Source organism: Canis lupus, chromosome 13 (genome assembly GCF_011100685.1).
Source record: "Canis lupus familiaris isolate Mischka breed German Shepherd chromosome 13, alternate assembly UU_Cfam_GSD_1.0, whole genome shotgun sequence".
NCBI lineage: Eukaryota > Metazoa > Chordata > Mammalia > Carnivora > Canidae > Canis > Canis lupus.
In genome coordinates, this window is record NC_049234.1 from 2,407,149 (window position 1) to 2,432,361 (window position 25,213).

General features: G+C 47.3%; 2 long non-coding RNA genes across 8 annotated transcripts in view; one reads left to right on the forward strand and one right to left on the reverse strand.

Moving 5' to 3' along the window:
* The window catches only part of LOC111098492, an 82,477-nt gene extending 75,877 nt beyond the window's left edge, over positions 1-6,600 (reverse strand). Inside the window, exon 1 of one of the 2 annotated variants that reach the window (XR_005368433.1) lies at positions 6,375-6,594. This is a non-coding gene — a long non-coding RNA (uncharacterized LOC111098492). Of the gene's footprint in view, positions 1-6,374 lie in introns of both variants that reach the window. The other variant, XR_005368434.1, reaches the window with a different exon arrangement.
* LOC102155121 overlaps positions 6,327-25,213 on the forward strand; it is a 65,368-nt gene continuing 46,481 nt past the window's right edge. For 3 of the 6 annotated variants that reach the window (XR_005368431.1, XR_005368426.1, XR_005368430.1), the window contains exon 1: positions 6,328-6,812. This is a non-coding gene — a long non-coding RNA (uncharacterized LOC102155121). Of the gene's footprint in view, positions 6,813-25,213 lie in introns of all 6 variants that reach the window. The other 3 variants (XR_005368428.1, XR_005368427.1, XR_005368429.1) reach the window with 3 other exon arrangements.

Genomic DNA, 25,213 nt, shown 5'->3' on the forward strand with positions numbered 1-25,213 from the left:
TTCTTGGCCCCCCACCTAGAGATTCTGATCCCCCAGTTCTCAGAGGGGCCTGATCTCTGCACTTTAAAAATCGTACCCATTGATTTGATGCGGGGGTGGACCCGGGGCCTGATACCCTTGAGGCAACGTGATGCAGCGTGAATCGCCGGCGCGGGCTCGGACGGCTCCAAATAGCTTCCCCAGAGTTGCTCGGCGTGCGGGGCTGGGGGTCAGGAGCGGGCTCTCCTCCTCTGCGCAATCGCCCCTCTTAGCGTATGTCCAGGAGCTCTGCACGTCCGGTGATTACACTTGGGAACGGAGAAAGCTCCATGAAACCCACCGCAAGAGCTGGGCTTTGAAGGCACTCGGCTGGGAGCTGTCTCTCAGAAAGCTCGGCCTCACAACGCGCCAGGGTGCGCGTGGGCCCTGTTGCTCCTGCAGACTCTTGAAACTGTGAAGGTGCGTTGTGACGTGCTGACAGGAGGGGACACAGCGAGAGCCAGGGGCCGGGCTGCATCAGACCGCGACGGGCGTACTAACGGAGACACTGTGAGTCCGGGAAGAAGAAACTGGAATGAAGGTGGCGCGCCCGCCGCTGGGGAGGCGGAGGAGGGGCAAGGCACTGGGAGGCGTCCGGGGATCAGAAGGGGCGCCGGTGGGTCGCACACCTTCCGCTGGGAGCCACCGGGCCCAGGCTCCCTCCTGCTCTCCTCTGACCGAGACGCACCGTTTGCAGCGCTCACCTCCGCGTTGGTGCCGCGGCGCGGCCGCTTTCCCAGAGGGAGAGGGGAGAGGGAGAGGGAGAGGGAGAGGGACGAGGGAGAGGGAGAGAGGGAGAGGGACAGGGGAGATGAGAGGGAGAGGGAGAGAGGGGTGACGAGAGGGAGAGGGAGGGAGAGGGAGAGAGGGAGAGGGGAGAGGGAGAGGGAGAGGGAGAGGGAGAGGGAGAGAGGGAGAGGGAGAGGAGAGGAGAGGAGAGGGAGGAGGGAGGGAGGGAGAGGGAGAGGGAAGAGGGAGGAGGAGGGAGAGGAGAGGGAGAGGGAGAGGGAGAGGGAGAGGGAGAGGGAGAGGGAGAGGGAGAGGGAGAGGGAGAGGGAGAGAGGAGGGAGAGGGAGGAGGAGAGGAGAGGGAGAGGGAAGAGGGAGAGGGAGAGGGAGAGGGAGAGGGAGAGGGAGGGGAGGGGAGGGAGAGGGAGAGGGAGAGGGAGAGGGAGAGGGAGAGGGAGAGGGAGAGGGAGAGGGAGAGGGAGAGGGAGAGGGAGGGGGAGAGGGAGAGGAGAGGAAGGAGAGGGAGAGGGAGAGGGGGAGGGAGAGGGAGAGGGAGAGGGAGAGGGAGAGGGAGAGGGAGAGGGAGAGGGAGAGGGAGAGGGAGGGAGAGGGGAGGGAGAGGGAGAGGGAGAGGGAGAGGGAGAGGGAGGGGAGGGGAGAGGGAGAGGGAGAGGAGAGGGAGGGGGAGAGGGGAGGGGAGGGAGGGGAGAGGGAGAGGAGAGGGAGAGGGAGAGGGAGAGGGAGAGGGAGAGGGAGAGGGAGAGGGAGAGGGAGAGGCGCCGAGCGGGGCAGACCAACAGCTGCCGTCCCGTTTCGCGCAGAGAAGGCAGCGGCCTGCGGCTTCCCCTTCCCCGGGGGGTCCCCTTGCTCTGCGCAGGCGGGGACCGCGCTGGGGGTCCAGGCCAGACCCCAATCCCGGTGGCCTGTGCCTGGAAGCTTCGGGAGGAATCACGTTGCCCTGGCGATAAAGGCCGCACAGAGGAGGGGAGTGTGAGTGATGGGCTCAGGGGAGGAAACAGCCTTAGGCCAGAAACTAAAACCAGAGCTAGGACGACAGCCTGGACCAAACCTCAAACCAGAGAGCAAAGAATATTATTTTCATAGATTTGCCACCAGCTAGAGGCAGTGTGAGGAGGGATTTTTCCTCTCTCCTAAGTGGAGAGAGGCTAGAGGTGGAAGAGCAAAGAGAAGTGGGTCTCACTCGGGTTGGTACAAAGCTCCTCCTTGGCCCTTGTGTTTAGTGATATGACCCTCTGCTCTGTGGGCCCCCATGGCCAGCTGGCCACATTCAGTGTTGTCATTGTAGCTCAGTGCTTTCCACCCCTTGCCATTTAACGGTGAGCAGGCAACTACGGATCTACACGATAGTTGTACTTTAGGCATAAATAACATGACTTCTTTGTTTGTTGTTTTCTTTTTTAAAGATTTTCTTTTTAAGTCATCTCTACACCTAATGTGGGGCTCAAACTCACAACCCCAAGGTCAAGAGTCACATGCTTCCCTGACTGAGCCAGTCATGCTCCCCTTGCTTGTTTTTATATTTTCAATTTTTCTTTTTATTTTTGAAGAGTGAAATTGATTTTTTCAGGCAGCACCACATTGAGGGCTTAGAAAGGTTTTGGGTCTGGGAAATGTACGACTGACATGAAAGAGTTTATCATACCCAATAGTACACTTTGGCCATTATGAGCAAAGGAGGGGAAGGAACCACCTGCTGCCAGGTGACAGCCACAGGTAGTCAGGAATCAGGGCTAGGCTGGGGCCACTCTGGAGGGCAAGAGCACGGGATCCCTGGGTGGCGCAGCGGTTTGGCGCCTGCCTTTGGCCCGGGGCGCGATCCTGGAGACCCGGGATCGAATCCCACATCGGGCTCCCGGTGCATGGAGCCTGCTTCTCCCTCTGCCTATGTCTCTGCCTCTCTCTCTCTCTCTCTCTGTGTGACTATCATAAATAAATAATAAAAAAAAATTAAAATTAAAAAAAAAAAAAAAATGGAGGGCAAGAGCAGTCGGCGGGAGAAGGCCCTGGACTCCCAGGAACCCCACTCGAGGGGGACACAGGGTGTGATGGGGAAGGCAACTTGGGGGGGGACCCGGCACTGAAAACAGGGTCTGCTGGCACAGCTCCTCAAACATGCTTTACCTTGTACTTGATAACTGACCTTCCCATCCCTCTCATGCCTCTGATTCAAGGACTTGTCTCTGGCAGTGCCTGCTTTTGCTGGCTTGCCTCATTGATCACTTTCTAGATTCCTGAGACCTCTACGTAGAAGTTAAGGGCTCAGGTCAGTGGTTCAAGGGGAAATTGCTCAAAGTGAGCCTGGCTGACACTTAGCAGGTGCACAGCAGTCTGGAGTACCTGCTGTTTTTTTTTTTTTTTTTTAATTTTTATTATTATGATAGTCAGAGAGAGAGGAGAGAGAGAGAGAGAGAGGCAGAGACACAGGCAGAGGGAGAAGCAGGCTCCATGCACCGGGGAGCCCGACGTGGGATTCGATCCCGGGTCTCCAGGATCGCGCCCTGGGCCAAAGGCAGGCGCCAAAACCGCTGCGCCACCCAGGGATCCCCTGGAGTACCTGCTGGTTAAACACTCTTGACCATCACCCCTGTCAGAGCAGTGACCCTTGAATCACACTCAGCCTGAGAAGATGCTGGCACTGCAGAAGGCCAGCTGAGAGACCAGGTCCTCGCGCCTGCCCTCCCTACTTGTCTTCAGGATTACCCCTCATAGTCCGCATCATTTCAACTGTTCTTTTTCTCTTTGTCCCTCTCTTTCTCTTCCTTGCCCTATACTGTTAACACAAAGTGAATTAAATGCGGTTTTGATATGCTTCAACCTGTGGTTCACCTTGATCTTTATTCCTGTGTACATCCTAGGTCTCCCCTTTTGCTGGCTGCTACTACTGGCTCCCTTCAGACCCTGTCTGCTTGCCAACCAACCCACCCTATATCAGCTTTGTTAACACCAATACTAGGATATGCTATTTTGGAAACAATGCTAGTAGCAACATCCTCAGGCTTTGTTATTCTGCAACATCTAGACCCGGGAAGGGACTCCTATCTCCCCTTCACCAAAACAACTTGAAGATCCCCTCATGTACACTGTGTTTTACCATCTGTAACTAATAGGTTTTGGTTTTTAAGTAGGGTTGCCAGATTTAGCAAATTAAAAAAAAAAAAGCATCTAGTTAAATGTCAATTTTAGATTTTTAAAAATCATTTTTTAGTATAGGTATGTCCTATGGAATACTCAGAACCTGTTTATAATAAAAAAAATTGTCTCATTTATTTGACTTCCAAGGCTAAGTGGATGGCCTATATTTTATTGGGCAACTCTAGCTACAAGTCCTGCAAGAGTTACAAACTGGAACTTACTGGCTAGCTAGCTGAGATTTTAGAGGCTGGCCTGGCTTGGCACAACCTGGTGCTGGGCCAAACAGGTGTCACCAAGATGGTGACTTGCTCTTTCCCCACCATCCAGACCACCCTCCACTACACTGCTTGTATCTACAGGTAAGGGTCTGCTTGTGCTGGCAAAATACCTGCTGTTTGCCAGTTCTCATTCTTAATATTCTGAGTTGGCAAAAAGGGAAAAATTATTTTCCAAAGGTTCCCCAAAAACTACTAAGATTCATCCCAATGGGTCAGATGAGGTCACCTATCCACTACTAATCCCATCTTTGTGGTCAAGAAAATGAGACACACTGATTAGCTCAGGCTAGGGCCAGTCACCCCTGGCCTGCACATCCTCCCAGACCATATGGGTGGAGAGAGCAAGCTGTCGCTGCTGAAGGAGAAAAGGACACTGGGAAGGCAAACAGTACGAATCATCCCTGCATATCCAATCAGAGCCACCAGGGCCATGCTTTCATCTTCTGCAGCAGCTTGCCAAGGCCTGGAGAGAAGGAATGCAGGGGGGAGCCTAGGGCAGTGTAGCAACCTGTGCCACTGGTCACTTCCTCCTCACTCCTTTCCCGAGTCCAGCTGTTCCTCAATTTGTCTTGATGGAGGCGGCACCTGAGACAGTTAAGTGGAAGCGACACTGGACAGGAGCACCTGGGTGGCTCAGTCGGTTAAGCAGCTGACTCTTGATTTCAGCTCCAGTCATGATCTCAGGGTCCTGGGATCGAGCCCCTCTGGCTGATGCTAGAAGCAAAGTCTGCTGAGATTCTCCCTCTCCCCCTCTCTGCTGTCATACCCACATGGGCACTCTCTGTCAAATAAATCTAAAAGAAAAAAAAAGTGTTCTGGACTGAATGTTTGTGTTTTTCCTCCCCACCCCCCGCCTCATTTATATGTTAAAATCTGATTCCCAGCAGCCCCTGTGGCGCAGCAGTTTAGCGCTGCCTGCAGCCCGGGGTGTGATCTGGAGACCTAGGATCGAGTCCCGCTTCGGGTTCACTGCATGGAGCCTGCTTCTCCCTCTGCCTGTGTCTCTGCCCTCTCTCTCTCTCTTCTCTCTTGTTGTCTCTATGAATAATAAAACAAAATCTTTAAAAAATAAAAAAATAAATCTGATTCCCATGTGGCTGTATTTAGAAATGGGCCTCCAAGGAAGTAATGAATATTAAATGAGATCATAGGATGAGGTCCTAATCAATAGGATTAGTGTCTTTTCAGAAGAGACACAGAGAGCTGCCTCCCACCCATGCTCACTTCTTGACCCCAGCACACAGCACAAAGAAACTGTTATAAAGCCAGAAGAGAGTTCTCACCAGAAACTGACTTTTCTGATACCTTGATCATGGACTTCTAGCCTTTAAACTGGCAGGGGCGGGGATGTCTACTGTTAAGTCACCATGACTGTTGGTATTCTGTTATGGCAGCCCAAGCCAACTAACACAGGACTCTGGCTGAATCTCAGAAGGGCAGCTATTTCACATAATGCTACTAATGGAAAAGGTTGTTCAGGATGTCAAATGACCCAGAAAGACATGATCTACCAGATGGCTTTTTTGTGTATCTGTTTGCAAGGACAAACGGTTTAGGATGCTTTAATGTTTAACATCAATTTACATTTAAGAGATGTTAGATTTGTAAATTTTTTTTTTTGTTAAGTATTAATGATACAGTTTAAAGGATTGTTTCTTTAAAAATCAATATAGGAGACAGGAATTACTACAATAAAGATTCTGTGTGCAGAACTAAATGAGGAAATGAATCACCAATAAGATAAACCATATTTTTCTTTAATTATGAAAGTTTCCAAGGCCTAAGAATAAAACAAAAGTTTATTCTCCTTCATGTGAAAGAAGTCTGGAGACAGTAGTCCAGAACAGATATCTTCACAAAGGTATAGGGATCTAGCCCTTCACTGCTCTTCTGTTCTTGGCGTAGTGTACCTCATGATCCAAGATGGCTGTTGAGTATCTTCAACTGCATTACAGCACTCCCCTCTCCCTCTCCCTCTCCCTCTCTCCCTCTCCCTCTCCCGGGAAAGCGGCCGCGGCCGCGGCACCAACGCGGAGGTGAGCGCTGCAAACGGTGCGTCTCGGTCAGAGGAGAGCAGGAGGGAGCCTGGGCCCGGTGGCTCCCAGCGGAAGGTGTGCGACCCACCGTGCGCCCCTCTGATCCCCGGCGCCTCCCAGGCCTTGCCCCTCCTCCGCCTGCCCAGCGCGCGGGCGCGCACCTTCATTCCAGTTTCTTCCCCGGACTCCGCAGGTCTCCGGAGTAGCCCCGTCGCGGTCTGAGTGCAGCCCGGCCCCTGGCTCTCGCTGTGTCCCCTCCTGTCAGCACGTCACAAACGCACCTTCACAGTTTCAAGAGTCTGCAGGAGCACAGGGGCCACGCGCACCCTGGCGCGTTGTGAGGCCGGAGCTTTCTGAGACAGCTCCCAGCCGAGTGCCTCAAAGCCCAGCTCTTGCGGTGGGTTTCATGGAGCTTTCTCCGTTCCCAAGGTAATCACCGGACGTGCAGAGCTCCTGGACATACGCTAAGAGGGGCTGAGTGCGCAGAGAGAGGAGAGCCCGCTCTGACCCCCAGCCCCGCAGCCGAGCAACTCTGGGGAAGCTATTTGGAGCCGTCCGAGCCCGCGCCGGCGATTCACGCTGCATCAGCGTTGCTCAAGGTACAGGCCTCGGGTCACCCGCATCAAAATCAATGGGTACGATTTTATAAAGTGCATAGAATCAGGCCCCTCTGAGAACTGGGGGATCAGAATCTCTAGGTAGGGGGGCCAAGAATCCCATTAACAAGATCCTCACCGGGTTCTTAAACACCTGATATCTGAGACTCATGGGCCTTATTCACATAGACCACGGTCTGATTGCTTTGGACCCAAAGCATCAGCACAGAATGAGCAGCACCGAGCAGACTAGGTTCTTCAGAATATTCTTTCATTAATGTACTTTTACCCAGCACTTTCCAAGTGTCAGGCGCTATTCTTGGGATCTGTCAATCAAAAGAGATTAGAGTGCCTTTCCTCATGGAGCCTCCATTCTAGTGTATGAGAGCAGAGGTAATAAGCTACTAGTAAATATAAAGATGGGTGAATCTCATAGCATGTTGGATGGTCATAAATGTGGTGGGGGAAAAAGAGGGCGAGACGAAGAGGGTTCCAGATGAAAGGTTATTGAAATTTCTTCTAATCAAATTGTATATTACACCTTGGATGTGAGTTACGTGGTAGATGCTGATGCCCCATCCAGATCCCCTTTAGGGCCCACATACCTCATTTCCCCACTCTCCAAACTCCTCTCCTCGTAACCCACCCTTTCTGCTACCCTGTCCATGACTCACTGACTATTGACGGCCCCTGCCTCAATGTGGGGTCCACTTGGTGGTTGGTATTATTTCGGCTCCCTGAGCTTTCTCAGGGAGGCCGCATCCTTCTAGTTGACCCCTGCCCTATCCTGTTTCCCTCACTCCCCTTGCCCTGGGAGCACCTTCTGTATATCACCTGCTCAAGAATCCCTGTTTCAATTTCTGCTGTGCTAAGGAGGCTGGCCTAAGGCAGGCTCTGGTCCATAGAATAGGATAGTAACTTGAGTGGACCAGGAGGGCTGACGGTTGTTATGGCTCACTCTCCCTCAAATCACATTGGTGCCTTTTCATCCCCAAGTTATAGGTCACATTCAGAGTCTTTTGGGTGCCTGAGACTGCCCTGCAAAAAAAAGCAGGTGAGGAGCTCTGAGATGCATTGCCTGGTGTCTGTTCTCCATTTCTCTCATTTCTTTACTCCAACAGCCACAGACATTCCCTGAGTGCTGACAGTGTGGCAGGGCTGCGCTGGCCTTGGGGACAGAGCCTGGCATTGGGTCTGTGGCCAACATCCTACACTAGGACACGAGTGTCCATCTTCTGTCAAATGCCTAATACTTAAAAATGACCACACATTTTGTACTATGGCCTAAAGATGGCTCAAAGATGATGCTCATATAACTTTCTCATCAGCAATGTTTTTTTTTTTTAATCCACCTTTGACACATCTCTGCTCCAATAAATAAGCGTTCCTTTTTTTTTTTTTTTTTGAAATAAGCATTCCTATTTTGAGTGCCTCTTTGAAGCTCAGCAAAGGGAGGGCAGGGGCAGAAGGGCCCAGTGCCAGAGTCATGTTCTGATGTAAGAAGATAGCAACACATGCATTCCAGTGGTTTTTATCACAAAAAGAAAAGCCCTACTTCTCCTTAATAGATTCTACTTCTCACACTTACCACATCAGAGATTGATTTTCTTAAAGGTCATTGATGGATGCTGAAGCAGACATTCTTCACAGTCTTGACAGCACAGATATTCCTCAAATATTTGCAGGAATTAAAAAAATCATGGGAGGTTTTCCTTTAAAATACATTTGGTAATATAACTTGTCTTTGCTCCTGGCATTTGGCGGGGTGGCGTGGGTGGGGGGCAACATGGAATAAATTAAAGGGGTCCCATTCGTGGAAATTTGCCAGGGGCCTGGGTCGTGAAGGTCAACCTGCCTGCAGGTCTCAGACAGCAGAGGATGTGAGGCTGTACCCAGAAAGAGGGGGTGAGGTGGTGGTGGTGAGTGCTGCAGAGCTCCTCCAGAGGGTGAGCTGAGCCCCCTCGCTCTGATGCACTCAGAGACCCCATGAAGGCTTTATGAACATGGTTTCCAACAGATGGAAGAGAAGAAATAGTTTTGCATAAATAAAGGACTTAGGTCGTAGGGCAGGTCTATTTTTAACTCTTTGAGGAACCTCCACACAGTTTTCCAGAGTGGCTGCACCAGTTCACATTCCCACCAACAGTGCAGGAGGGTTCCCTTTTCTCCGCATCCTCTCCAACATTTGTGGTTTCCTGCCTTGTTAATTTTCCCCATTCTCACTGGTGTGAGGTGGGATCTCATTGTCGTTTTGATTTGTATTTCCCTGATGGCAAGTGATGCGGAGCATTTTCTCATGTGCGTGTTGGCCATGTCTATGTCTTCCTCTGTGAGATTTCTCTTCATGTCTTTTGCCCATTTCATGATTGGATTGTTTGTTTCTTTGCTGTTGAGTTTAATAAGTTCTTTATAGATCTTGGAAACTAGCCCTTTATCTGATACGTCATTTGCAAATATCTTCTCCCATTCTGTAGGTTGTCTTTGAGTTTTGTTGACTGTATCCTTTGCTGTGCCAAAGCTCCTTATCTTGATGAAGTCCCAATAGTTCATTTTTGCTTTTGTTTCTTTTGCCTTCGTGGATGTATCTTGCAAGAAGTTACTGTGGCCGAGTTCAAAAAGGGGGTTGCCTGTGTTCTCCTCTAGGATTTTGATGGAATCTTGTCTCACATTTAGATCTTTCATCCATTTTAAGTTTATCTGCAATGAAAAGCTGGGGCACCTGCACCCCGATGTTTCTAGCAGCAAGTCCACAATAGCCAAACTGTGGAAGGAGCCTCGGTGTCCATCGAAAGATGAATGGATAAAGAAGATGTGGTTTAGGTATACAATGGAATATTCCTCAGCCATTAGAAACGACAAATACCCACATTTGCTTCCACGTGGATGGAACTGGAGGGTATTATGCTGAGTGAAGTAAGTCAATCGGAGAAGGACAAACATTATATGGTCTCATTCATTTGGGGAATATAAATAATAGTGAAAGGGAATAGAAGGGAAGGGAGAAGAAATGGGTAGGAAATATCAGAAAGGGAGACAGAACATGAAGACTCCTAACTCTGGGAAACGAACTAGGGGTGGTGGAAGGGGAGGAGGGCGGGGGGTGGGGGTGAATGGGTGACGGGCACTGAGGCGGGCACATGACGGGATGAGCACTGGGTGTTATTTTGTATGTTGGCAAATTGAACACCAATAAAAAATAAATTTATTATAAAAAAATAAAAATAAAGGGCTTAGGTCATTGTACTCCGATGTGGGGAGAGGAGGCACTCCAGGAGAAGTGAGAAGGGAGAGCCTGCCGTGACTCACTGCTGAGGTGTCATGATTTCAACTGGGTTCCTGCAGGTTGAAAAGGCTGCTGTGTTACTCACAGGCCCCTTTCTCCTGCAGAGGAAAGTGCCTTCTCAGCTCATCTCTTCCCCTCCAACCCCACTGGGCTCCTCACAATAGAGGGGGTGCTAGAGAGGGCCGCTCAACTCTTGCGGGGCATCTTCTTGTTGAGTCACAAATTTTGATCCAGTAGCTCTGGGCGGGACCCTACAGCCTGCATTTCTAACAAGCTGGCAAGTGGTTCTAATGCTGCCCTGGTCTCTGAGCCACACTGGACGGCAGTAACCAGCCGGTTCAAAACTTAGGCACAGAAGAGGGAGGAAAGTTGCCTCTTGTGGCCCTTATGTTGATGAAGGGTTTTTTGGATGACAGTGGGTCCCCACTCTTATCCTTGGAAATGATCCCAGTGATCGCAAGCTCCCACCAGTGCCTCTTCTTGTCCCTCTTTATCCATCACACAGTCAGGGAGTCCTTAAGGCTCTGGTCGCAGTCCTTCCTGCCTCACTGTCAACTGCACCCAGAGTCGGCCCCCTGGAACACAATATTCACGAGACACGAAAGCGTACAGTGAAATCTTGCATCCGCCAGGCGATTTTCTGCTCCATCTCCACCTCCCGCTGCTTTAGGAGCCAGGATCAGCACAGCAGCCTCTCCTCCTCTGCATTGAGGGGCCTCCCGCTGGAGCTCGCTCCTCCTCTCTGGTGGCATGCGCTTTGCATTGAACGGCCACTTCAGATGAAAGGGCCATTTGCTTCTAAATGGCATAAACTGCTATTTCTTTATTGCTCTCATAACAGGAGCTGCCCTAAAATTGGTGTGAAGGGCTCTGGGCCTGCAGTTTCTCTTGTTTTTCAAAGCTTGCTCATTTTTACAGCTCTTGAGCTCTCCCTCTTACTTCCTGCGTGCCCGAGTGGGCGAGCGAGGATGGGGTGGGGGCGAGGGGGTGCTAAGTAGCCCAGGCTCAGAGCAGCCCTGGAGCACGGCCAGGCTGGGAGGCCGAGGCAGGTGGAGCCGCCCGGGCTGGCTGTCGTGGTGAGTTAGGGATCACAAGAGAGCCTGAAGGAGGCTCAGTTTGGGTAGCGACCAATATCTGGCTTGAGGCCCTGATGGATGTTTACTATATTATTAGAAAGGAGGCCGAAGGCATGACGATTCCTAAATGGGGCAAGACAGATTGACACAGACATGAAAGCTGTCAGAATGAGGCACACCCTCCAGCTTGGTCTCCCGTGTTCGTGGTCTTTGATTAACATCGCAGAGGATGAAGCAGTAGGTAGACAGCTGTTCAGAAGAATCACAGCATTAATCAGGGTGCCCTCCTGGGCGGGGAGGGCAGTGGGTGAATGGCTTCAGGGACAGGAAAAGACATCCACTTTCTCAGAGGTCACCTCAGCTCACCAAGAGGTCCTTGAGACTGTACGCTCTGGGACTGACATCTGTGAGACAGGGCTGGGCTGAGAGGTCCTTCCAGAAACTGGATCAGAACAACTTCCCTGCCTGGACCCCACAGGACCTCCTGAGGGTATTCCCAAGGGTATGGGTTTGGACTTCCTATGCTGGGGGGAAAACACCCTTTAAGTAGATGAGGGGGTTAATATGTTTAAAGAGCTTATATCAGCATCTGGCCTTATATAAACACTAGCTATTATTATTAGACAATCAGATTCACTCAGGAGATACCCCCAACCTAGAACTGAATGGCATCAGCCTGTTCTGATCAGAAGTAGCTGTCTTCTCTGAACTGTAAATCAGAGCCTCTACCAGTCTGTCGTGATCAATGTAATCTATGTCACGTGAGTTCTTCATTGATCAAGGAGGAAATATTTTCGGCTGATTTAGGTCTTTTAAAAAATAATTAAATCGGAATGGATTTGAAGTTGTTCTCTGAATAGTAGAGAAATCTAGCTATAGCTGTCTGGGAATTACACATAATCACGTGCGTCTCTCAGCTATGCCATGGTGTAATGTGGTTATGAGCACACACACTGAAGCCGGGCTGCCGGGGTTTATCCTGGCTCCTCCAACTTACTAGCTGTGTGATCTTGCACAACTCTCTACTTTCTTTACCTCAGTTTTCTCATCTGTGGGATGGGGGGAATGATAAGAGTATCAATCTTAGTGGGTTACAATGAGGATTACATGCACTTATATAGAGCACTTAGCACAGTGCCTGGCATATAATTAATGCTACTGTATTGTCACTGCTTTGGAGGTACTGGGTGTCTTTGACTACGTGTCGACCAGGAGAAAGAAGATGGGGGGACCACTACACGAGATTATGTATTAGTTACTCCATCAGTAAATTGGTCAATATTTATCCAGGGCTTTCCTGTTTGAAAACTCTATGCTCCATTTATGAAAAACCAATACATCAGGGATTAAATGAATACCAAAGCATTATCTATTTATTTTACAAAGATTCAATGCAGATGTCCTTTCAGAATTCAGTTTCTTTAGTGCATTCTAAATGTAACTCAATTAAAACACTGATTTCCTGGACTGTTCCGGAATATCCCCAGAACTTCTCCTGATGTTTCAGTACAATCCAAACTTCAGAGTAACCAAACAGCCCTCGTGGGTGAAGGAAAGTTCTTCTATATCACAATTATAGAGGAATTGAATTATGGAAGAAATGGCGCAGTTAAAACTATTACCATTCTGTGGTGGTCATTAGTAGAGGATAGAATAGAGGCTAATGAGGAACTTTATAACAGAGAGCTCAGGCTTTTTCCAGCCTAGATCGCCACCGATTCATCTCGGCAACACTTCAAATGCAATTGGACATTATGAACCTCCAAATAGGACATACAAACAGTATCACCAGTGAAGTATACCTGAAAAAAAGTTGAACTTGAGTCAAATCCAGCCATTAATTCTAATTCCTCATCTATAGAAAATATAGTGGGGAGAAGGACATGTTAAATGGCATCTTGAAAAAGGAATCAATGAAAGCTAGGATGTAAGACACTAGAGAATCTGATTTGGTTAGCAAGTCAGTTACTTGTAAAGAAAAATGTGGGGAGGACTCTTCTAGATTAAAAGTGACTTCAAGAACACTTAAGAGATAAAACCACCAATAAATAAATAAATAACTAAATAAATAACTAACTAAATAAATAAATAGACTATTTGGAGTCTGATTTGAGCAGACAACTGCAAAAATAATTTTGATAATTGAGAGCATTGAAATGTGGCCCTGGTATGATATTAAGGACTTATTGTTAATTTTGGTAGATGCGGGGCAGCCTGGGTGGCTCAGCAGTTTAGCGCCGCCTTCGGTCCAGAGTGTGATCTTGGAGACCCTGGATCGAGTCCCGCAACAGGCTCCCTGCATGGAGCCTGCTTCCCCCTCTGCCTGTGTCTCTGCCTCTCTCTCTCTCTCTCTCTCTCTGTGTCTCTCATGAGTAAACAAATAAGATTTTTAAAAAACATTTTTTGGTAGATGGGGTGATGGCATTATAGTTATAGAAGAACATACCTTCAAGGGAGGATTCATGTTGAAGTTTTGAATGATGAAATGACATGATGTCTGGAATCTCTTTAAAATATTCCAGTAACAAAGTAAAACAAAACAAAACAAAACCAACAAACAAAAAACTACCCCCAAACAAGGGGAAAGCGTAGATGAAATAAATACAGCAAAACGTGTTGGTTGTTGAAGCAGGTGATTACTACATGGTTTTGTGAATGTTTATGTGCGTGTGAATCTTTTACTTTTGAGTAGGCTTGGAATTTTTCACTATAAAAATTTTCAGATAAACCCCAAAATGAATATTATCAAAAATAAATAAATTGTGATATCTAATCCTCTCACATTCCTTCTCTTCCTGTTATCGGCTGGATTGTGTGCCCTCAAGATTTAAGTCCTAGTATCTCGGAGTGTGACTATATTTTTGGCAGGGTCTTGAAAGAAGTAATTAAGTAAAATGAGTTCTGGTACCTAATCCTGTATGACGTATCCTGATAAATGAGATTAGGACACAGGCATATGTGGAGGGGAGATCATGTGAAGACAGATGGACAAGATGGACAACTACAAGCCAAGGAACGAGTCTTTAGAAGAAACCAACTCTGCCAATACCTTGATTTTGGACTTCTAGCCTCCAGAACTGGGAGAAGATAAACTTCTGTGGGTTAAGCCACCCCATCTGTTATGGCAGTGCTAGCAAACTAATGCACCCCCTTTCCTGCTTGGTTCTCTTTACAGTATTTACCACTCTCCTAATGTATTATATGTTTATTTCCTTGATGTCAATCTTCCCCTACTGGATACACATGACGGCAGTACCTTTTGTCAGCTGCTGAATCCCTAGCATCTATAACAGGGCCTGGCCTGGTGAGCAGAGAAGGTGCCCAATAAATACGTGTTGGAGATACTCCATGAGTACCTGCTAGGTTGACAATATTTTTTCAAGGGAAGAATGGTCATCTTCCCCTAAGAGTGAAAAGTTGCTCAGTATACCTCTGTGGACTTCATCCTATGGTCTGTCCCAAATCTCTGAACTTTGTCTGGAAACTAAGCATGTGGGGAGTTTGGCTTGCAGAGAACTTTCTCTGTATTCTGATTCTCTTCCAGCATACGGTGAGCCCAAGACTCACTGTGCATCTGTACACAGCAAAATGTGGGGAAGGCTCCAAACTATTCTAGTGTTCGCTCTCTAAGGATCTGAAGGAGCCGGGTGTAAATGAAGCTTTGGAGAAGTGAAAATGTGGCGGGAGGAAAAAAGAACAGCAAAACAAGGGCCTATCTATAGGGGACATTTGTCACATTTCCTCGCTGCATGGCATCTACTGAAAATTCTTCCTGTGTTTGAAGAAAATCCAGCCTCATGCACCCTGGCTCCCGAAGCAGAACGTTTTCCTAGGCTCTCTTGCGGCTACAGCACAGACATGGGGCCTGGGCTCCACCAATCAGACAGCATGGCCGCATAAAACTTCTCTTTGAAACTGGGTCATGTAAGGGTGCTAGCACCATCTAGAATCTATTTTTTGGTCAAGCTGGTAGAGGGGATTTTTTGGCGGCAGCAGTAACCCAAAGGTTGTTTTTGATGCAGAAGTGCTACTGGTGCAGCAAAAGGCAGAGGACGTGGCAGTAAAGGAATACCCGGTCTCAGTTGTGATGTTGTCACTTGCAGCACCAGCACCCGGGCCCGTGACAGCGCCGCTCTGCTGCGTGGCTGGGCCGCTGCTCCCAAAACACAGCCCCAGCGTGTTTCTCCAGTCCTCCTCCTAATTCTGTCAGTCACTCAATACCCCTCCAGCAAACTCCTTTTCTACCTGATTGAAGAAATTTAAGTGAAAGGAGTGCAGATTTGTGAACCACAAAACATGGTGGAAGGAAAGAATGGAAGGAAAGAATGAAAAAAAATTTTTTATGGTAAAATATATAGATACCATAAAAGTTCCCACTTTAATCATTTTTAACTATACAATTACTAGCATTAAATACATTTGCCCTGTTGTGCAAGCACCACCACTGTCCATTTCCAGAACTTTGAGAGTGAAAAATTTTAACATGGATTCCTCGTTTTTGAAGATCCTAGGTTTCTAGGTCACCTTTAATTCAAGTTAATGAGCACTCACTAATTTCTACAATTTAACCTCCACAGCTCTGTTGTTTGTGGCTGTGCTGCCAGGACCTAGTAGGAACCTGAAAAATGGTCAGAGAGGATATTTAGTCCAGGCCTGTGTAGAATGAATGGTGCATTGACAGGTGCACCCACACACTGTGTGTGGACCGATGTTCCTTTAGTAGGAAGGAGTGGTATTACCAAAGGTGTGAGGCAGCAGTTCCCAGCCTAAGCACTCTTGTCTCCTGGGGGTGGGGAGATGGAAAAGTGAATTTAAAATTTTACTTTTAACCTGGGATGAAGCTAACAAGGTCCACTGAAGACCTACATGGCTAGAATTAAAACTGAGGACATGTTGGTTTCTGCCTCTTAGAAGCTCTGACAGGCTTTCAGTGATGGGATAAGAATTTCTAAGATTTCTGGGAGTAAAATTAGTAATCAAACAGTATTTGGTGGTGAAAAAAATTAGGGGAGTCATTCATTCAACAGTATTTATTGAGAACCTGCTTGGTGCCACGTTCTTCTCTGGGTACAGAGATCTTGGCCACAAACAAAACAGACACATGGCTCATATCTGGAGCTTATATACTAATGAAAAGGGACAGAAATAAAATAAATGTTAGATATGTCTGGTGGGGCAAGTACTAGAAAGAAAAATAAGGCTGGGTAAGGTTGGAGACAGTGACTAGAGGTGTATGTTATTTTTGATACAGTCATCATGGAGGATCTCTGAGGAGATGACATTTGAGCAGGGGCCTGAGAAAGTGAGAGGAGGTGTTACACAGACAGCTAGAGTGTTCCAGAGAAAGAGAACAGGAGGTACAGAGCTCTGAGGTAGGAATGTGCTTGGCAGATCCTGGGGGCCACAAGAAGGTCAGTGTGTCCAGAGCAGAGCCAGAGGAGATTAGAGCTGTAGGCAAGAGGGGTCAAGAGGCTGCAGAGAAGATATTTTGTTCTGAATCTCCTGTAAGAGTATTGCAAGACATGGTTCACACACCTCTTGGTCTCAAATGAGAGGTTTTCCTGACAGAGTTTACCGCTCTGTAGGGCACGGGGGACAAAGGGAACACCTGCTCTTTCCTCACAGGCTCTTTGAGAGCCACCTCCCTCAATCCTAGCTATCAGGGAGAATCACGTTTTTATTCTCTGGCTTCCTGGGCCTTAGCTGGCTTTTCTGCAGTGAGATGGCAGCTATTTGTCTGTCTTCCACAAGCCCTGGGCAGCATCTGTCCTCGGTGCCTGACATGGGGCCAACCGTGTTGCCAGGGAGTGGGATCCAAGCCTTATTAACAAGGTAAAGATATAAGAGTGAAAAGAAAAGGAAAGATCTAGCAAGGAAGGACGAAGGGAGAAGTTCAGGACAGAAGCCTGAGAAAATGTGGAGTGATGAGGGTATAGACTCTTCCCCCTACCCCAGCAATGTTTGCTTGGGCCTCGGGAAAATGGTTGCTTGTATTTCTGCCTCATAGTTTAATTTTCTTGATATCAAGAGAAAGACCAGCCTGCGGGAGCTGGGCAGAGTCTAATAAACGTAGCGGGTACCCGTGCTCCTCCCTGGGATGCTCACGGCCAGGGAATGTGGCAGATTGAACCTCCTGGTCTGGAGCCTGGCCATCGCCACACATTATCCCACCACCCCCTGCACAGCCAAACAGCTGATTAAATACAGGGGGAGGGGATGCCTGGGTGGCTCAGCAGTTTGGCGCCTGCCTTCAGCCCAGGGCGTGATCCTGGAGACCCAGGATCGAGTCCCACGTCAGGCTCCCTGCATGGAGCCTGCTTCTCCCTCTGCCTGTGTCTCTGCCTCTCTCTCTCTCTCTGGGTCTCTCGTGAATAAATAAATAAATCTTAAAAAAAAGAAAAGAATAAATAAATAAAATCTTTAAAAAAAATACAGGGGGAATTATACTGTCTTCTTTCAGCCTCTTCTTTGCTGACACAAACTATTCTTTGATATAAAATTGAAACTATCAGAATTAGCATGGGAAGGGCCATTCTTCTGGTCTGAAATGTGGGCTCAGTATCCCCCAGTTTCCCAGACTTCTGTAAGCTCCTTGTCTTTAATACACAAATTTTATACGTTGAATGTTTGCTCTGACTGCAGGAAACTGGACCCTGCTAGATATTTCTGGAGAGATCTGGCCACGGCTCGTGTGCCCTGAATGTTGCCTGTCACATACCCCCACCTCCTACCTCATGGCACCTCCTGTTCTTCTACCTTCCAGAGTCTTCTCACTCCTTCTCACATGACTACTCCTGCCCTGCTTCAGTCCAGCTGTGGGCACAGCCCCTCCTTTGTTCCCTGCTCACCTCCAGAGCTGAGCTGGTGAATGAGGATGCAGGGGTGAGAGTCAAAATCTGTAACAACTGCTGCGGCCTATGAAATGGCCAATCAGCCCTAAGAGGTCCCTGCTGTGTCTGGATCACTGGCGAGGTTAAGGGGTCATGGGTTCGGGGTCAAGGGGGCTTAAGGGATCCTGGCTGTGGTGGGACCTGCGGGTGAAGATACAAGAGGCTATTTATCAGTATGTTCACTAGTGTTGTGCAAGACTTGCTGAAGGATGGGCATATTGCTGGGGCAACTTAAAATTAGGTCTCAGGCATCACTGCAAGCCTATGAGTCAAGCCACATTAAAAAGAGCCCTACAGGGACGCCCATGTGGCTCGGCAGTTGAGCATCTACTTTTGGCTCAGGGTGTGATCCCGGGGTCCCGGGATTGAGTTCCACATCGGGCTCCCTGCATGGAGCCTGCGTCTCCCTGTGCCTGTGTCTCTGCCTCTCTCTCTCTCTCTGTGTCTCTCATGAATAAATAAATAAAATCTTAAAAAAATTAAAAAGAGCTTTACACATTGGTGGTCTCCCTTGTCGAATATCAGCTGTCCGGTATGATTCTGGGGTCTCTCTTCCCTCAACCAAGTTCCTTCTCAAATCTGCATTTGCTCTCAAGTCCAGAATTCCTTCCGCACCTAGATCAAACATTTGTGAGGGGAAATTGAAAATCCCTTCACAAAAATGACCAAAAACACTTCTCCAAGGAAGTCACAGTCATGATTGAACTTCATCTACGAAGATCCCCTCATTTTTGCACATCTGAAGTGCCCCTTGATTGTTTTCTTGGCAGCAGATGGGTTTTGTCCTGAGGATGAATTCCGCCCCCACCCCCAGAGCAGGGGGTACAACTTGAGGCCATCTTTTAAAATGGCACTTTGGGTTTTCTGCCTAAGACATGGTACAGCTCTTAGCCAGTGTCTGGTTGATAACAGAGGCTGATGACTTATCTTTTAGTGACAAAATAGGTGATATTTTTGTCCATCACCCTTTAGTCACACATCTTCAGAGTTTCTCAGTGACCTTACTGAAGAAATGGATTTATGACTTCACTTCTCTGTTCAATGATTGTATCAACTATGTGCTAGGCACTGTGCTCAAAATTTGGGGAAACAGAAGAAAACAAAAACAAAACAAAAACAAAAAAACAAACAAAAAACAAAGGAAGATCTCTGCTTTCATGGAGCTTAAATTTTAGTGAGGGAGAAAACCATCATAATAATCTAAATATCAACAGAATAACACAACCAACATAAGTAAAACATAGAGGGTATGAAATAGTAATAAATGCTAAGAAGCTAAAAAGCAGGAAGGACGAAAAGTAGTGCTGAGGAGATTTTAGAGATTTTGTGCAATTTTAGAGAGCTAGGGAGATCCTCTCCGAGGAGGTGACTTTTGAGTCACCTGAAGGAGGGGAAGGGTGAGCTGATATTTGGGGGTGGGATGGGGAAGAGAAAACACAATGTGATGTGATAAGCAAAAGCAAGGACACTGAGAAACCCCAGTTTGTCATAATGATTGAATTGAAATACAGACCAGCACTCTAGATGGTCCTTGGTTTTCTCTTTCATTGACTAAGGGTGAGCTACTTTTCCCTCCTTTAGTGCTTCTGGCAACCCATCACTTTCCTTCCAACTCCCTAAGCTAGAGGAGGATATCTCCAGCACAGTAGTGTCACACTGTTCTACTTATTGTTCGTGGCAGGAAATAAAAACAAACATGACATTTATTCTCTTGGTGCCCTGCATTTTTCCCAGTAAATCAGTCATGGATGGTAAATTAATAATGGGCTGCTGTTATGTGCCTGAACCAGGTACAGCTGTTCCAAATAAGTTCGCATTGGAATAACCCAATAACAAATGCTCGTTATCACATTTCCAGAGCGTATCTGCATTGGGCAGTTTTGTTAGCCACCAACTCTGTTGCCAAGGCAACAAGTGTTTGGATTTAGGTTGATAGGAGCCTGTAAGAAATGATCAATTTTTAGAGGATTTCAAGTTTTAAAAACAGTTCTCTTTTAATGGCTCATGTTCCTGTTATATCTTGTATCCTCTGAGTTTCGAGATGGCATTCTTTTTTTTTTTTTTTTTTAAGATTTTCTTTATGAGAGAGTGAAATAAGAGGGCACAAGCTGGGGGAGGAGGAGGAGTACACGGAGAGGGAGAAGCAGCTCGATGTGGGCTCGATCCCAGGACCCCAGAATCATGACTGAACCCATGGCAGACACTTAACCGACTGAACCACCCAGGTACCACTTTGGAGATGGGGTTCTTAATGATTTGGTCCACAAGTGTGGCTCTGACCAAACAGCCCCATACCTGTTTGGTGATCTATGGTTATGGCCACAGTTATTTGTGGAGAATGTTGTTGTGTGAAGCTCCACCTCTGTCCTGTACGTCCTTCAAAGGGGTCATCTTTGGAAGGAGTGGATGGCCTCTTCTCAGTAGCCATGAGCCTGACCTGGCCAGCTAGTCTGTCTCCCTTCTTTTCAGCCATGCTCTTCAATTGTTTAAATTACCGGCCAGAGGAAAGTATTGTCTGAATGGTTAATCCTGGAAAACATCCTGGTAAAGCTCACACAAAAGAATGGAGTTCTAATTCCAACTTCCTCATTCACTTGGGCAAATCCTTTCATTTCTCTGAGCCACAGTTTTCCCATCTGTAAAATGGGAATACCAATCTCATAGGGCTGTAGTGTCAATGAAATGAAATGAAAACTTGATTATGTCACTTGGCTGCTAAGATCTGTCAGTGACTTGCCATTGCCTTCAGAATGAGATCTAAATTCTATGGCATGGCAGCTTATAACTATGAAACATGGGAAACATACATGTCCCCTAATGAGGAAACAAGAAGAAGTCAAACTATAATAACTCAGTAGTTAGAATATTATTCACAAGTTAAAATAATGTTGCCAAGACTAAGTAACCACATGGAAAATGCTTGCAATGAAAGGACTTAAAAATGGAGGCAAAAATATTTTATACATAGAATTATAACTATGCCAAAATATATAAAAATGGTTTACTTTTCAAAGACTGAATTTCCAAAACTCAAAATGTGAATATAATTGATCTATTTTTTCCTCCCTTGTAATTCTACTATATTTTGCAATTTTTCCTTTAATGAGAACACACTGTTTTGTCAAAAAATCATTTTCATTATTCTAGAAATAAAGCATGTTCATTTTAGAAACTTCAGAAAATTAAGAAAAAAATCCCAAAACTACCTATACTCCTGAACTCTTCAGAGATAATCACTGTTAAATTCTCTTATTTTTGTATACATGTACGTATATCTATAAGAATACATACATATGTATGTGTATATACAACACATATACATACTCTCTATATAAGAATGAGAATATACAAGAGGATTTAATAGTGACCATATATATGCAGTCCTATATATATATATATATATATATATATATTCATGAACATTTTTTTAATTATAAAAATTCTGGTACCCAGAGTGGGCAAAAACAGGTGAGCAGTAGACTCTTTATAGATTCCCTTAAAGAGACTCACCCTTTGGGGTAGAACATATCTTACATGAAGATTACTCATATTTTCTACCCGGGATGGTAACCCGCTTTCTACCTTTAGGATACACAGGGTGGAAAGTGTTTCTGGGTTGCAGGAGAGAAAAATTACTTTCTATCTGAGAAGTTTAGTTGCCTTCTTTTTCTCATTTCACTCCTGATGCTCAGAATTTAATTCAGAACTCTCAGTATCACAGGGACATCAGCCAGGATATCAAATCAACTGTAACCCTCAGATCCTGACTATCTTCATGATCTCTCTTTCCAAAGGTTTCTAACTTGGTGGCACTGTTGTTCCCATGGCTGCAGGCAATGAAAAGTGAGTGGTGGGGTGGGGTGACGTGGTCCTCATGGGGGTCATGGGCCCGGCTGGATAACTGGAGACGTGAATTAGGAGTGGCAAGCACACTCATTTGTGCCCACAAAGATAGATAGTTTCGCCCAAATTGGAACCTGGTAGGGAGACTATTATAGAAACTCAGCCCACTCACCAAGCCCGATCCTACCGGGAACTGAGCCGTGGGGGCTTGCCCAACCAAACCATGAAACGAATGTACTCATTCAACAACTACTTGAATGGGGACTATACAGATGATCCAGGTGCCAAGGGTACAACAGTAATCAAGAGAGTAAGATCCCTTCTGGTGGTGGAAATGCCCCCTCTTCTCAAGAAAAGAGAACAAACCTCTGAAGAGTATGTTCTCTGATGGGCAGCAGAAAGGGTTTCCCAGTCAGGGGCTAAGATACATGGAAAGTTGACAAAAGAGCTTGGTACATTCAAGAAACTGAAATGAGGCCAGCAAAGGTTCAGGGCAGTGAATAGGAAGTGGTAAAGAAAGAGGATGGGAATTCACAGGGGATTGAAGCCGGGGTGAGCAGTGTGGATTTCCTGCTCTGGGCAGGAGGATGTCGTAAGAGGAGTTTAAATGAGACAAGAGGTTGGGCTTGGGCCACTCTGGCTTCCCCTTGCTTCTCTCCAAAGAGTTCATTTCCCTGTACCCACCTCAGCACCCACCAGAATCCCCATCCCTCTCCCCAGATCCCTCAGTTCCTAAGGTAACCTTCAATCATAAAAGGTAAATGCCAGAAGATGTTCCAGGAGCCTGCGCTGTAATAGTAGTCAAAGCCTTCAGATAAGGGTGAATTCTCAGATCACAGGGTGATAGGCATTGCCAGGAGGTGGAGAATGTGTGAAAAGTTCTTCGATCATGGACTGCTCTTCTAACTGGGATCACACACCTCACAAAGGGTCAGACTGGTCTCAAAGGGAGCCAAGCAAGCGCATGGTGCTCCCTTTCCTGGTGGAGGGACCACAGCATGTGGAGGGCAGGATTCAAATCCTGGGGTCTTAGCAATGGAAGGGATCCTGGATTTCCTTGGAGGCTTAGCCCACCTCACCTGGGCTCCAAACATGTCCTTCATTTTAATCAGATTTAAGTAATTGGCATCTCATGTTTTCCATCTTTTGATCACTTTCTGAGAGGGGCTCATGAATGGAGGAAGAGCCAGTTAAGCCCAGGTAATCTACAGATTAGATGCCTAGGCTTAGTGTCCTCAGAAGTGGTCTGTGCTCTGTTTTCAGGAGAGATGCGCCTAAGCCTGGAATGACTGAACTGAAATTTGTGGTGTTATCTCTCTCTTGGTCTTATCATGCAAGGTTTTCCCTAATAGATCTACAAGTCCCTCCAAATCTTTGACCTCTAATCATGCAGCTGCTGCAATGTAGCTTCTGAATTATGGAAATTTTAGTGCAGGAAAGCAGCCACCAGTGGCCTGGAGACACGTCAAGTATTATCTGGTGGATCTCAGATACCCCAGGTGTATCTCTGTCTCTCGCACACCCCCTCATTCCCTCTTCAAAACATCAGCCTCGCCTTGGCACCGTGGGACTCTTAAGTCACCTGTGTTTGGCGATGAGTGACCCATTTCCTGCCCCAGCCTGCACAGGGCGAGAATGATGATGTTCCATTTGCTCTGTGAAAAGTTAAATGTCACCCTCTGATGTTTACTGGCTTTGAAGTTTCCTAGCCAGGGTATGTGGGGAAACTTTTCTCCATTAGACTCCTCTTTGCCCTGTTCCGTGTGCAAACAGTCCCTTCTTGTGATTGTACACTTCTGCCCTCACATCCTTCCAGGTGTAGAGTTTCTTGTCTTACTAACAAAAATAGCAACAATATTTACCCTGGGCTCACTGAGTCAGAGGCTCCTCTGAGCCCCGCAACCAGCATGTGAAGTGTTTGCGCTCGGGGACCCGATTTTACAAACAAGGAAACTGTCCAAGGTCGCCCAGCGACTGTGAGGCAGGGCCTGCGCTCTTTAGCCCTGGAAGTTTTACTTCTCCGTCGCATTTTCTGCCCCCGTGCGACGACACTCACCTGACACCCATCACCCTGTGCCGAGCACCCCGGCAGACCCTTGGAATCCGGGGAGGGCGACACGGAAAGCCGTGCCTACCGTGGAGTGACACACGACACACAAGCAAGTGGCACGGCGGTGGGGCAGGGAGGCCTGGCCGCGGGCCCAGGACTGAGGCTGACAAAGCTGGAAACCCTCAACCTCTCCTCCACGGTCAGATATTGTTTCCTTCTGCCTCTTCAGTTTGTTGAGACTTCAAGTTTGCCTTTTGCCCCAGGAGAGCAGTCCTTGAACCCAGCTGTGGCAGCAGCTGGCCGACTCTCCTCGTGGCTACGTGGTTGACCCAGTTTTCAGCCCCCCTCACACTCAGAGGCAGTGTGTGCCCGAGTGTGGCCCACGAAAGGGTGGGTGAGAGCAGTGCAGGACACCTCCCAGCCTGGATCATAAATCCCCCCCTGTAGCCCTCCTTCCCCCCTCGCTCCCAGCACCCAGTGACAGACCCTGGGGCTCTTCCAACCTACGTGTGGGTTTTGAGAATCACTCTCCCAATACATTTGTTTTAATCGCCAGGTCCTGATCCTTAATGTTTCTTGGGGTTGGGGATGGGGAGGGTGGGGTGGTAAGCTACCCCAAGTACAAATTGTCCTTTTCTTCTTTTAACTTTTCTTAGAAAATCTTTCCTCAGGGCGCCTGGGTGGCTCAGATGGTTAAACATCTGCCTTCGGTTCAGGTCATGATCTCAGGGTCCTGGGATGGATCCCCACATCCGGCTCCCTGCTTCAGTGGGGAACCTGCTTCTCCCTCTCCCTCTACTGCTTTCCCTGCCCCTGCTCTCTGTCAAATAACTAAATATTAAAAAAAAAAAAAGAAGAAGAAGAAAAGAAAAAAAGAATCTTTCCTTGGCATTTGCTGCTACATTTACCTGTAAGCAGTAAGAGCTGTGGGTGTCTGAGGGACTAAACATGCACTGGAGCAATCAGGAAAAAAAGCCTTTTCTTCTTCCTTAGGACCAGAGTCTCATATCATATGAGGGCAGAGACACTGAGAGTGACTCCACCCACAATAATATAAATAAAATAGCTACAATTTGATAAAATTCAACATACATGCATATGAGTGTATAATATTCGAGCATCTAGTATATACCTAAGGCTATGCTAAGCAGTCTACAGACAGTATCTCAATTCCAGCAACAGCTCTAGGAGGTAGACATTATCATCATCATCTTATTCTACAGATGAATCTAAGGCACAGAGAAGTGAAGTGATTTGCCCAG